The following is a 13,726-nucleotide window of genomic DNA, read 5'->3' as shown; positions in this document are numbered from 1 at the left end:
ACGGAGTTCAGCAAAGGTGTCGTTCTTTAAAAGTTCCCAAACCAGGGTCTCTTTCCTTAGATTCGTAAATTCAAAGTTAGGTTTCCTACCCCTAGATTCTTATATCCCAAAATAGCTTCCTCTTAGGTTCATAAGCCTTTAAGTACCCATACCCTGTCCCTCTTAGGTTCACAAGCCTTTAAGTTCCCATACCAGCCTATCCTTTTAGGTTCATACACCCAGGTTCATACACCCAGCTCTTTAGGTTCCCAAACTCCCTAGAGTTCAAACACTTCTAGCATTTCCATCCTTTAGGATCATACTCCCTTAAAGTTCCTAAACCCAAATCTTTGTCACCGCTTAGGTTGAACTTATATTTGGCCTCCTTCCCGTCGATGTTTTCCTTTAGGGCCCCACACCCTAACACAATCCTTACATATCTTTTGGGTCTTACCCCCAGCTCCTACGCACCTCTAGAAACATCTCATGAAAGAAGTCTCAGGTATGATTTCTTCTTAGGGTTATTTGTAAGAATACTCCAAACTATTATGATCCTTCTCAAATTACTCCAAACTTTAATTTAACTAGCATTACACTTAGCTACTACACCCTTTTTCATTGAGTAGAACAGATGGAAGGGCTACCTGTTTAGAAGGTTACCTTTCTTATAAGCCTTCTTTTTTTTACTCCAAACTATGTAAATTCATCTCCTTCTCATTTACTCTACTTTGCCTCTCAAAAACATCTGGAGGTACTCACCATTAAAGTGAGCTTTTGCAAAGTTCGAAGTTTCACCATTGATGATTAAACCCGCTACCTATTTTTGAAATTGATATCGATTACAAATTTTAGAATGCTGCATATACCAAAGTTAGAAAAAGCATCGGAATTTACTCAATCTCTTCCTCCTCTCATTTACTATACTCTACCTCCTAAAAACGTATTAAGGCTCTTCTCCCAAATCATTAAAGTGATCTTTTCAAATTATTTTGTCTCTTCTCCCTTAAATAAAAATGGCAGATCTAGAGATCTAGAGCACAACAACAATTAAAGAGAAGAGGAGAATGGAGACAAGATTGGACAAAATGAAAATACAGTGCCCAAATTACTCTAACCGTCAAATGGCACAAGATTTGAAAAGCAAACAATATATTGTATAAATTAGTAACAAAAATTAAAAGGGGATCGTTCATTCATAGCGCATAGTGCATATTGTTCGTATTTTATTGTGACTTGCTAGGCAGTAAATTCCCAACTGACGATTTTTATTGGGTTATCTAAGAATTAGGGGGATAATTTTGATTTAATTTTTACGTTTTTTGAGTGTACAGATTCTATAAAGGCTGGAATTAACGGAAAGAGGGGTTGTAGTATAGTCAAGTTCATTAATGGAAGATAATTAGAAGTAACATGGAGGAGATATAAATTAAGGTTGAAGTTGAAAAAATGAAAATGGAGGACACTTGGACAAACGAGAGGAGGGCGAGAGCGAGAATAAATTGTAGGTGCATAGGGAAAGGAGAACAACAACAACAACAACAACAACAACAACAACAACAACAACAACAACAACAACAACAACAACAACAACAACAACAACAACAACAACAACAACAACAACAACAACAACAACAACAACAACAACAATATCAGAGCCTTAATCCCAAAATGAATTGGGGTCGGCAATCAAATGGAAAGGAGAATGAAGTAATATTAAATGGAGTAAAAGTGGGATGGAATTAACCTATTGTTCCAGGTTAAAAAAAACAATTCTATTAGAAGATGATTAGTGGAATAGATGAGTGTAATACGAGTTAAAATGTAGTTTGGAGGAGTTTGAGAAGGATGCTAATAGTTTGAAGTATTCCTATTAAATAATCCTTCTTCTTATTGCTGGCGACCTTCCTTACGTAGTCTAATGGACTTTAAACAATCCTCCCCGGAAGTCGACAGACTCTCAAATGTTCCCGACGACAAGTCCTTGGCTTAGACCCTTGGAGTCGCCTCACGTCGCCATAGTCTTCAGGTTGTAATCTTCGATTGACCTGAGGGATATACTTTGAGTATAGCCTTGTCCAAGCCTCAGTCAAAATGGGGGCTCTATAGACACCCCGTTTCTGCACCTCCCACCAAACACCCAGTGATGATTGGGCCGCATCTTTAGCATATGTCGTGATTTTATGACGTTTCGTAAATCAGTTAACAAAAGGTAACTCTTACACTTGTGTCTAGCCCTTGGTTGTCATCTAGGTGTCATTACGGTCACTTTGACAATAATTAGAATACATTTAGAGTCCGGGTCAAAACCGTTTCCATTTTTTAAAACCGTCAATCCCGAGTCAAAAAGCAATGTGCTTGTCTACCTAACGTTAGGATGTCATAAAATGTTAGGATTATATCTCATTGTGAGTCCCATGTCACTTCATTGGGCTAAACTTAAGTTTACATTGCAAAAATGTGCATCTCATTTAGCTAAAATGACAACCCGATATTTAGGCCCATTTTACGAGGTGATAATGACTTTTTTGGGTCTGGCCTATTTCACATAACGTTCTAGAGCTTTCTTTTAGCTTTCCAACGCCACCAAAATCTCCTTAATCCGAGTGTAGTTGAGAAAGTTATGCCTAAAATATGACAGGCTGTCAAACGCGTTTTCTTGCGCTGAAGAAATACTACCCGAGAAAGGACGCACCAAATGATGCGCCCCTTCTGGGGAGCGCAACTCTCACTGCGCCTTTTCTCAAGGCTTTCTTTTGTCCAAGTTCCTGAGTTTTGACCTAAGTCGGTTTTTCCCGATCTTTCCTTCCATATCCCTTTCCTAATCCTACTTTTTCCTAAATTCCACGTGATTAGTATAAATAGAGGCCTTTGCCTCACATATTTATCACGCGAGTGTCCGCCCAACTTTTCTTCCTTTGCATTCAAAGACCACGCTCTTACTTTTTGACGCCTACGTTCTTACTCTACGCAACCACGTAAGCCCAGATCATTCTGGGTACCAGTCACGTTTGCATGACCGACCATTTTGACCACAACACAATCATTAAATCAATCTTTTAAAATCCTTTTTCAAGGGCACCTTCATGTTTGCATAGATCGAGTCGAGTTCCCACTAAAAAATCGATTTAGTTAAATCTCGCGACGCTAAAATGTAAGTTGGAGGGTGTACAATCCCACTTTAATCTTGTTTTATTTCTGTATCATAATTTTTGTAAGAATTTATGTTATAAACATGCTTAAAACCGTCTTTAAGATCATGTTTTCAAACCTATTTTTCAAAACAGCTGAGAAACGACATGGGGAAGAATCGCACTGACTGATGCGTCTTCTGGAAAGGTCGCAACATCTGCTGCGCCTCTTCCAGAGGCTGCCTTTAGTCACTACTCCTCTTCTTCTTCCTCGGGGTTCAGTTGTTTCGCCTTTTTTCCTTTTTTTCGTTCTTCTTTATTTCTCCAAACTTTTTCGTGTTTCTGTTTCTATTTATTTTATAAATTTTTTTTTAATAACTTGCGACTTAAATACCTTATAATCAATATTTGCGGGTTTTCGTCAGTTAAATGGAACCCGGATTTTAAAGGTTTGATTCTTCCATATCGAGTCTTTAGAATTTGTCTTTTGTACATAAACATGCTAAATCACTTCCACTCGAGTGGTATATCAATAACCGATGTAAATTAACCAACGAACAATGATGAACAACGAGTCTGAGTTTTACAGTCAGAATCCAACTCAAGAACAGTCGCAACAAATGATGCGCCTCTTTCAGAGGACGCAATTGTTGATACGTCTGTTCTGAGATGGCTTCTGCCTCTGAACTCATCTCGCTTTGACGTAGGCCTTTCTAATTAGGATTTTAATCACGTATTATTCTTATTATCACCATAATTCGACATATTTTCCATATATTTCATATTTTCCATATTTTCTATTTTATTTTTATTTTCCTAATTTATTTTATTTCCTATTTTCTTTCAATTTCCTTATTTTTCCTATTTCCTTATTTTTCCAATTTCCTATTTTCTTTTAATTATTTCTTTTTCTTTTATCTTTTTTATTTCTTTCCTAAAGTCTTTTGGCATGTTTATGACATTGATCGTTTGTCACTTGTAATTTCATTATAATTTGTAGTATTTCATATTTATCTTATATGACTTATTTCTCTGGCATATTAAGATGAAATGAATCTAACTTCCTACTTCGACCAATAATTGTAAATTGTGTGTTTACCGACATATCTAATATCACATGCTAGGTTCAATCCATTGATGTTGCATTGCATGGATACAATTGACAACATATCAAGTATAAATAACTTTCGTGATCATTAGTAGAGGCCGCTATCGAGGCGGACGGGATTAGGTGTTCAAATAAACGAGCTTCCTAATACGTACCCTCACCCCTTACTCAGGATCTCTGTGAAAACCCGTGTTCATTGGCATCACGAGAGTCATTATAGACATAGAATGTTAAGGGTAACGAATTTCTTAGTGTTCATGTCACTACTTTGTATCTTGACATGGGATAAAGTATTCGAGTGGTTCCAATTTTCGGTAAAAATTGGTGGCGACTTCACAAATGTAGGCTTGTCAAACTTTTCGCCGGTTTCAAAGCCTTACAAATCAGTAACGACCCATGACGTGCTTTGGCCTCGCGTCGGAGTTCCGTGGAAGAAGTGTCGCCGCCTCGAAACCAACGCGCATGTGCGCGTAGCGCGGGTGGCTGTGTCCACATCACGACACTGAAACCTAGCATTAAAACAAGCTAACCAATCCATGCCCAAAATCACGTCAAACTCAGCTCTTAGTTTGAATTGGACAGTATCGGCAGGAAGGATCTCCCCTACAATACTGACAGGTACGTCCTTGATCAGAACGGAGCAAGAAACAATCTCACCCGTAGGATGGGATATAGAGATATCAACGGATGATGAAGAAGTGAGTCAAGCACGAACGGAAAATGATTCGGATACGAAAGACATCGACGCACCCGTATCAAAAATAACAAAATTTGATAAAGAGTGAACCAGAAAAGTACCCATAACCACATCTGGATTAGCATCTTCCTCGACACGACTCACCACAAACTCGGGACCAGTCTTTGGAGAATTAACCTTAGGAGCATCAAACTTTGGCTTCTAGGGACAATCAACAGCCTTGTGTCCTGGAGCTTTGCACGTGAAAAATGTGATCGGAGTACCAGGAGCGCAACTCGTACCTGGTTGGTAAGCTTTCCCGCAACAAAAACACTAGTTATTTTTCTTGAACTGGTTCTAATCACAGGAAGTAGACGGACGAGCATCAAACTTCTGCTTCTTCTGGGAAGCATTGGGAGCAACATAAGGCCTCTTCACAAACTTATTCTTCGCACTCTCCTCAGCGTCGGTTGCAAGGATAGAACCATGCATATTAAGAGAACGATCATAAGCCCGCTGGAAAGAAGGCGAAGGAATACCAAACATAGCAGTCCGGACCTTAGGAGCCAGATTCTTCTTATAACGACGAGTCCTAGACACCTCGTCCATAGCCACAGAAGTAACAAATCATGACAGCTTCACAAACTTGTTAGTGTACTCCTCTACAGCCATGGAACCCTGCTGCAAACGAATGAACTCCTGCTCCTTCTGCCAACGCATCTCCTTGGGACAAAACCTTTTCTTCGGAGCCTCAGAGAAAACAGTTCAACCATACCGTGGCTGACCCTCTAGACCAGCTCTAGCAAGAGCCCACCAGTTGTCGTCCTCATCCTTCAAAAAAGAGGTGGCATTTTCCACCTTCTGATCCTCAGGACAACCAGTAGCGAGGAACAGCTTCTCGATCTCTCAAATCCAAGCCTCCAAAGCAGTATGATCATTCGCACCATCATAAGTAGGAAGACGCTGACGAGCAAAGCGATCGAACACAGTCTATTACGGATGGTTGTTGTTGTTATTGTTGTTGTTGTTGTTGAGGTGATTGGTGAAACCCTCGGCCATAGTTGCCAAAGCGGCCTCAAGTCTCCTGATGCGATCAGTATCAGTCTCACCATTCGTGTTGTGCACCATCTGCAAGGACAAAATCTTGTTATAAGTGGTAGAACCTAAGTACACTCCAAACAACTACTTATACACTCTACAAACATAAGAAAACCAACAAATCCTATTATACTTTGTACCCCATTTACTCTCACTCATTAACTAAGTCATTTATTTTAGTCGTCAACTAAGCGAGAGTTTGGAGCATGTTTCCTCTGATACCAATTGTAACACCCTGAATTATAAAACAAAAGGAAAATGTATATTAAATGTATTATCAGATTATAACAATGATAAAAGGGTCAAGGTGGCGGAAACACCTGACCAATCCGGTTCGCTACTAAAATCAAAAACAACAAATACATTATTAAGTGTATCTCAACTGAAAACAAAGTCATAATTTATTATTCATCTCGCCGCACAGTACTTTCCCAGCAAGATATCATCCAAATAGCAAATCATCTGGACAACCTGAGAATGAGGGTCGACAATCAGTCGGGAGTAAAAAGATGCTCTCCCAGTCATGTTTATAACAATTGAATATAATTAACAATCATTAACAATTGAAATGTAAAACTAGTAAACATGTGAGACCATCTATACTCATGAAAACCCAATACAGCTTACCATAACTTTATCAATCTTAGACGGATGCAACAATGAAAACCTAGACTGTATGCAACCACTAGACCATGTACACTTACAACTAAAGTAGCACACGACTCATAATAACTTAACGCACAATGCTAGCATCAAAGCATAGGGAACATGGTGACGCACAATCCACAAAAACATAAGGCACAAAGCTAGCAATAAAGCATAGAGAATAGAGCGAACGCACGTTAGAGCGTATAACCACTGCCTTTAACTTGCCACAGCGTATTACCACTGCCTCTAGCTGACGGAGCGTATAACCACTGCCTCCATCGGTGTGGAGTGTATAACCATTGGCTCCACAGTACTATGTATAGCATATAATTAGTGCAGAAGGAATCCGGTCTTCCTTATGGGTATTAGCTCGTTCTTGTCATTTTTCACCACCGTGCTACCTCCTTTATTGGGTACCACTTGAACGGGGCTAACCCAGAAGGAATCCGATATGGGATAAATTATTCCCGCATCAAGTAATTTCATAAACTTCGCTTTTACAATCCGTTGCATATGGGGATTTAGTATCCTTTGGCCTTGAATGGTAAGCCTATGGTCTTCTTCTAAATGTATCCTATGCATGCAAAAGTCGGGGCTTATTCCCTTAAGGTCATCTAGACTATAACCTATAGCCTTTTCATGTTCTTTTAACACACCAAGCAAACTTTATAATTGATTTTCATCAAGTTTTTCATTGACAATGACGGGTTTGGTTTTAGACTCATCAGGACAAGCATACTTAAAATTTGGGGGAAGGGGTTTTAATGATGGTGTTTGTACCTCAATTTCTACCTTTGATGGTTCATTGGGAATACTTTCCACCTCTATTATACTTACCACTGTAGAATCAGAATCTGGGTCTCCTTATTAAAACTAAAAAACCCTCATTTCTTGTTTCACCTTGATCGGTTGTGATAACTCTTTTAGGATGACATCTATCCTAATGGATTGCTCATAGGTGAGCTCTTTGTTGGCTAGAGCGGCAAGGATATCTACTTCCAATGCCCAATATTTACCGTTGGCCTCACTTACTTCCAAGGCCTCCAATGCTTCCAAAGGGTCTTTGTTGAGAGTAGAACCCACATGGTCCTCTACACAACAATCTATAAGGTCCATCTTGCAATGTAAACAAAGATGAAAGGTGAGAAGTACCTTGAGGAAATGTTTTTCCTCAAGGCAAAAAAAGACACAACTAAAAAAAACAAATGATAACAATTCAATTAAACACCTGATGTGACCATAATTAGCGCATATTTAGCCCCCGAATTAGCCTTGTTCTCATGCTTTTTAGTGCATATTTGGGTCATTTCTTATCTTTAGTTCTTTGTTTTGCATATTCTTTGAGATTTTGATCCCTTGGTAGGAAAGGAGTAAGAATCTTGCATTTTCATGGCAAAACGAGACTAAATTGATCGAATTCAATGACCAAGCATCAAGGAGAGACAAGATTAGACGGGCTTTGTACATATTATAGTAGAAGAGCAATGTTGAGAAAGGATCCTTGAGTCCCCAAGGAAATCCCCAAGGAATTTATGAAGAAAAGGGAAGAAAAGAAGAAGATGTCTTGCTGAGTGACAATCCGTGCGGATTGTCCCCAATCCGGCCGTCCCCCAGCTGCACAATCCGTGCGACTTTCCTCTAATCCGCTCGGATTCCACCTCCACAATCCGCCCGGATTTCCTCAAATCCGCTCGGACCCCATCACCAGAATCCGCCCGTCCCGACCTTATTCCGCCCGGATTCCAGCACAGCGTGATTTCCTCTTCTCCAAGTTAAAAAGAAAGAAGCCCTTCCTTCGAAAAATATCGGCTCCTCCCTGCTCAATCTAAAAAGTGTAATTACTAGTTTAGCCCTTAGTTAACCCTAATGCATCCTCCCTAATTTCCACTATAAATACCCCATTAGTCTAATTAGAGGAGCATGTTCTTCTTATCAATAATTAGAGTAGTTAATATCAATCAAATCTCTCTTTAGTTTTGTAATCAACAATTAATCAAGTTCTAATACAAGTTTTATTTCCTTAATCTCTCTTTTGTTCATCCTTTATTTTGGGTAATTGAAGATTATTTGGGTTATTGTTGGGAGATTGACAACCTCTCAATCAAGCATTCAAGTACTTCTTTTATCTTTGCTTTATTATTGGAATCATTAGTAGGTATAATTCTTTTAATCCCTTTTTAACTATTGTTAATTACTTTCATCATGTTTCATATTGTTGGTATGATTGACAACCTTTCTAGCATGATCAACATGATAATGAGTGAGTAGTCTCTTAGCTAGGGTTAATGGGTGATTAGGGGAAACCAACATGGGGAATGATTCATGCTTAAATTAATATGCTCTCATGTTTTATTTGCTTGCTTGTTTTGATCTCAACTCATGCACATGTTATATTTGATGAAATGCTAAGCCTATGAATCCTTGCATTTACTATCATCTTCTATCTTTTCAATGAGACTTGTAAGACATAACCCAACTCGAGTCTCATTAGACCATGTATGTTGTTGAGTAGGGAAGATTAAGTCGACTTGTAGGTGTTGTACAATCTAATCGATTCGGCTCTGGGACCCAAACTTTCCTAGGATTGTAAGATATAACCCAACTCAATCCATCACAACAATAATTGCTTGCTTATAATTTGAGAACATGTTTGTATGATCAATTCCCATGATTCCCCTATGATCCCATGACACCCTAGTGCTTTTTAATCAATTGTTTACACCCCTTTAATTCATCTTGCTTGTTTATTTTCATTGCTATTTTAGTTTAGTGACCTTCTACATCAACCCAATTTGTGACACCCCTTAGACACCACTAGTTGCAATAGAAATCTCATTTCAATACCCGTCCCTTGGGATCCGACCTTTACTTGCCTCTTTACTAATTGTAGAGTTGTTTATGAAGTTATAAATTGTGTTTTGATTCGACCGTGACCCAACGACAACATCTTTAATTGTGAACACGAAACGGACCGATCAAAAATGGCGCCGTTGCCGGGGACGGTGTTTGTTTGATTTAGATTTCCTTTTTATTGCTATTAGTTGTGTCTTTCTTCGCCTTGGGGAAGTAAAACTCCTCAAGGTTTGTTCTAATTGTTTTCGAGTTGTTTGATATTTTGCATGTCTAGAAAGTTACGAGGTGATTTGTTACCTTTTGACCGTGAAATCGAAAGAACCTTGACGAACAATAGGAGACTTGTTAGGAGGAATTTAAGAGGTATTAGTGAAGTTGTTCAACCCACTAGTGAGTTCATCAATCCTTTCGCAATAGAAGGAGAAGAGAACCCATTACACAATACCCCACAAAATCCACCTACAATGCCTAAATTCTCGTCACACTCCGTACCCACCCAGGAGAATCTACCAAATGGTACTCCTACACCGCAACATCTAACCGGAAATTTTATTGCCAAGTCCGCCTTCATCCAATTAGTTGAGAGGAGCCAATTTGGGGGGATGCCTAGTGAAGACCCCCATTCTCATATGGAAACCTTTTGCGACTATTGTGATGCAATCTCTCAAATGGGCGTGACTCAAGACCAAATTAGATGGGTCTTATTTCCTTTTTCTCTAATCGGCACCGCGAAGCAATGGTTGAAGGGCCTTGATAAGGCCACCCTCGGAATAGATTCTTGGAAGAAGTTGGCTCTAGCTTTCTACAAAAAATTCTACCCACCGGAAAAGACTAACATGCTAAGAGCTCAAATTACGGGTTTTAAGCAAAGGGATGAAGAATCTTTGTATGAAGCTTGGGAGCGGTTCAAGGGAATTTGTCGCTCATGTCCTCACCATGGACTTAGCGAATGGTTTTTGGTACAACAATTTTGGAATGGTTTATATGAGGATTCTAGGAACATTCTCAATATGGGATCAAATGGAATGTTCACCGAAGTTGATGACAATCAAACATGGAACAAGATTGAGGAAATGGCGGTCCATAACTCACAATATAGTAGACCTCGCAAGGCTACTAGGGGAGGAAAGCATGAAGTGGACTCTGTTACTCAATTGGGTGCTCAACTTAGTGCTCACATTGACACAATCAACTTGAAGTTTGAACAAGCTATGGCTACACTTGAAGAAAACTCAAAATCATCAAAGCATTATGTTAATGCCATGACGGCATCTTCATCAATGCCAAGTGGGATATGTGAGAATTGTGGAACTTTGGGGCATGACCAAGGTGAATGTAGGGGAACAAATGAACAAGTGAATGCTTTCCAAGCATACAAGAGTGGTACCCCTTATTCCAACTTTTACAATGAAAACACCAAATTCCATCCAAATCTCTCATACAAAAGCCAAAATGTTCAAAACCCTCAAACAACATACACTCCACCACCCATGAGAAACCAAAATCAAAGACCCTTTTACAATCAAAACCAAGGTTACCAAAATCAAAATCCATACAATCACCAAAATGACCAAGGCTTTGATGTCCAAAAAGCGGTCCTCCAAATGCAAAAGAATCAACAAGAATTTTTCACTCAAATGCAAAAAGATAGCCAAGCAAAGGAAACCACCATCAACAACATTCTAACTCACACCAAGATGTTGGAAACACAATTGACTCAACTAGCATCTTCAAGCTCACAAAGACAAAAGGGGCAATTACCACCTCAAAGTAATCCCCCTAGACATGAAACGGTTAGTGTCATTCACTTGAGAAGTGGTACAAGGTATGAAGCACCGAAGAAGCAAGTTGAGGATGAAGTTGTGGAAGCTAGTGAAAAGGAATAAATTGTGCAAAACTCCAAAGATGGAGAATCATCAAAAGAAGAAAGTTCAAAGAAAAATGAAGACAAGGTCAAGGAGAAGGAGCCCATTGTGATTAGACTTCCTTTTCCAAGTCGTCAAGCCAAGCCCAAATTTGATGATCAACTTGGAAAGTTCATGGAAATTGTGAAGAATTTGGAAGTCTCAATTCCTTTCACGGAATTAATCAATCACGTGCCGGCCTATGCGAAATACATGAAAGATATCCTCACAAAGAAGAAGTCGATCCGGAAGCTTGAGACTATCGCCTTCACTAAGGTGAGTAGTGGAATACTTCAAGGGAGTTCACCTCCAAAGTTAAAGGATCCGGGAAGCTTCTCAATATCGTGTACCATTGGCGACACGATGATCAACAAAGCCTTATGTGACCTAGAGGCTAGTGTGAGTGTCATGCCGTACTCGGTGAGTAAAAGGTTGGGGATGGGAGAGCTTAAATGCACCAACATCACACTCCAAATGGCCGATAGATCGACGAAGACACCATTAGGGATATGGGAAGATGTCCCCGTGCGAATTGGGAAGTTTTTCATCCCGGTGGACTTTGTCATTGTTGATATGGAGGAAGATTCCAACATTCCAATCATTCTAGGAAGACCTTTCCTACACACCGCGGGTGCGGTGATTGATGTGAAACATGGTGAGCTCACTCTAGAAGTGGGAGATGAAAGCATAACCTTTAATCTTGACAAGACTATGAGAGCTCCTCGTTTGCATGAACCATGTTTCATGATTGATCATTATACCCGAAAGGATGAAAGGAAGAAATCGGAACTCCAATGGAAGAAGAAAATTGAAGATGCTCCATTCAAAGAGCAAGTGAATTGTGACAAGGAGAGCTTGCAAAGCTCATCAAAATCAATCAAGGAAGAAGAGAATGGCCTCATTGGCCAAGAGAAGAAATTGGGAGAGTTGTCTCCATCTAAGCAAGAGATTTTCAATGATCAACTTAATGAAGTTTGTGGTCTTTGGGACAACGAATTTGAAGGAATTTTTAATCCCTACATTGGTAATGCCATCGATCAAGACCGACAACAAGGGCCAAGGTCTATTGAAGACCTCTACCATGATAATGAACAAGCTTTCGATTACTTTTTCAAGGTGTTGAGCAACATCAACAACACCTTGGACATGCCCCCTTGACATCTCATCAAGAATGAGAGTTTGGTGGAGTCCTCCCTAAACCACCACTTGTAAATATTTCTAACTCCCTAACTTACATTTCAATTCTTGTATTGCATTTTTTGTCATCTTTGGATTTTTATTTACTTTGATCAAGATAATTGTCATGTTTGAGAGAAGTGAGGGAGGGACTAATAATTTCAATTGATGTGTAGTGCTCTAGCTTAGTGTGGGGATGAAAATTGCCTAGGCTATCCATGCCTTAGTAGTGCCCCCACAATGAAGAACACAAGATTTGAAGAAGAATAGAAGAATGGTAAGGGAAATGCATTGTGCACGGATGGAACTGAATCCGGGTACAAGGGGTCGAATCCGAACGGATTCCAGAGAATCCGCCCGTCTTTAGTAATCCGAGCGTACTGGGTCGAAGACGCACGACTTTATAAGCTGAGATTTTGGAAGATTTTTTTACTGTAAGAGAATCCGGGCGTCTTGGAATATAATCCGCCCGTCTCTGCAAATCCGTCCGTCTCCGGATCAAGACGCCGTCTTCTCTCTGCTGAGGAAAACAAGAAAAATTTCCTGGACTGAAATCCGTCCGTCTTCAGGCAAATCCGCCCGTCCCGTATCAAGAAAATCTGAGCGTCTTCTTCTGAATTCGCCCGTCTTTAGGGGAGTTTTATACAACCCAGAAAGAGCAGAATCCGCAGGGATTGGGGAGAATCCGCATGGATTGCCCCTGCAGTTCAAAAATTTCGGTCTTTATAAAATCCCTCCCACATTCCTTCATTCATTCATTCATTCATAAACACTACCCACAACATCAAAACCCTCATCCTCTCCATCACAAAAACAAAATCCCTCAACAACATTCACCAAAAACAAATCAAATCATCCTTCTAACAACAAATCAATCACTCCTTCAATAAAAATCAAAACCAAGCACAAAATCTTCAACCTTTGAGTCAATTTTTGATTTCATAAAGGCAAAGCCTTTCACCTTTAAATCGATTTGGGTATACAACAAATTGAAGATTTTTTCATTCCTTTCTTGGTTAGTTCATCAATGGCAAGGACTAAGGGAGCAACAAAGGCACCAAAGGCTAAGGCACTCTCACAAAGGCAAAAGGCTCTTCAAACAAAGAAAGCATTGGCTATGGTGGTAGCAACACCAAACTTGGAAGTGCAACAACAA

At 39.7% G+C, this 13,726-nt stretch overlaps 1 non-coding gene across 1 annotated transcript; it reads right to left on the bottom strand.

Moving 5' to 3' along the window:
* Positions 1-10,326: 10,326 nt before the first annotated feature.
* On the bottom strand, positions 10,327-10,433 carry LOC141589057 (small nucleolar RNA R71). The gene has a single exon (XR_012520011.1). It is a non-coding gene; the product is annotated as a small nucleolar RNA R71 (small nucleolar RNA).
* Positions 10,434-13,726: the final 3,293 nt, after the last annotated feature.

The sequence above is a fragment of the Silene latifolia genome, chromosome 6 (genome assembly GCF_048544455.1).
Source record: "Silene latifolia isolate original U9 population chromosome 6, ASM4854445v1, whole genome shotgun sequence".
NCBI lineage: Eukaryota > Viridiplantae > Streptophyta > Magnoliopsida > Caryophyllales > Caryophyllaceae > Silene > Silene latifolia.
This window is presented reverse-complemented; position numbering and strand designations above follow the sequence as displayed.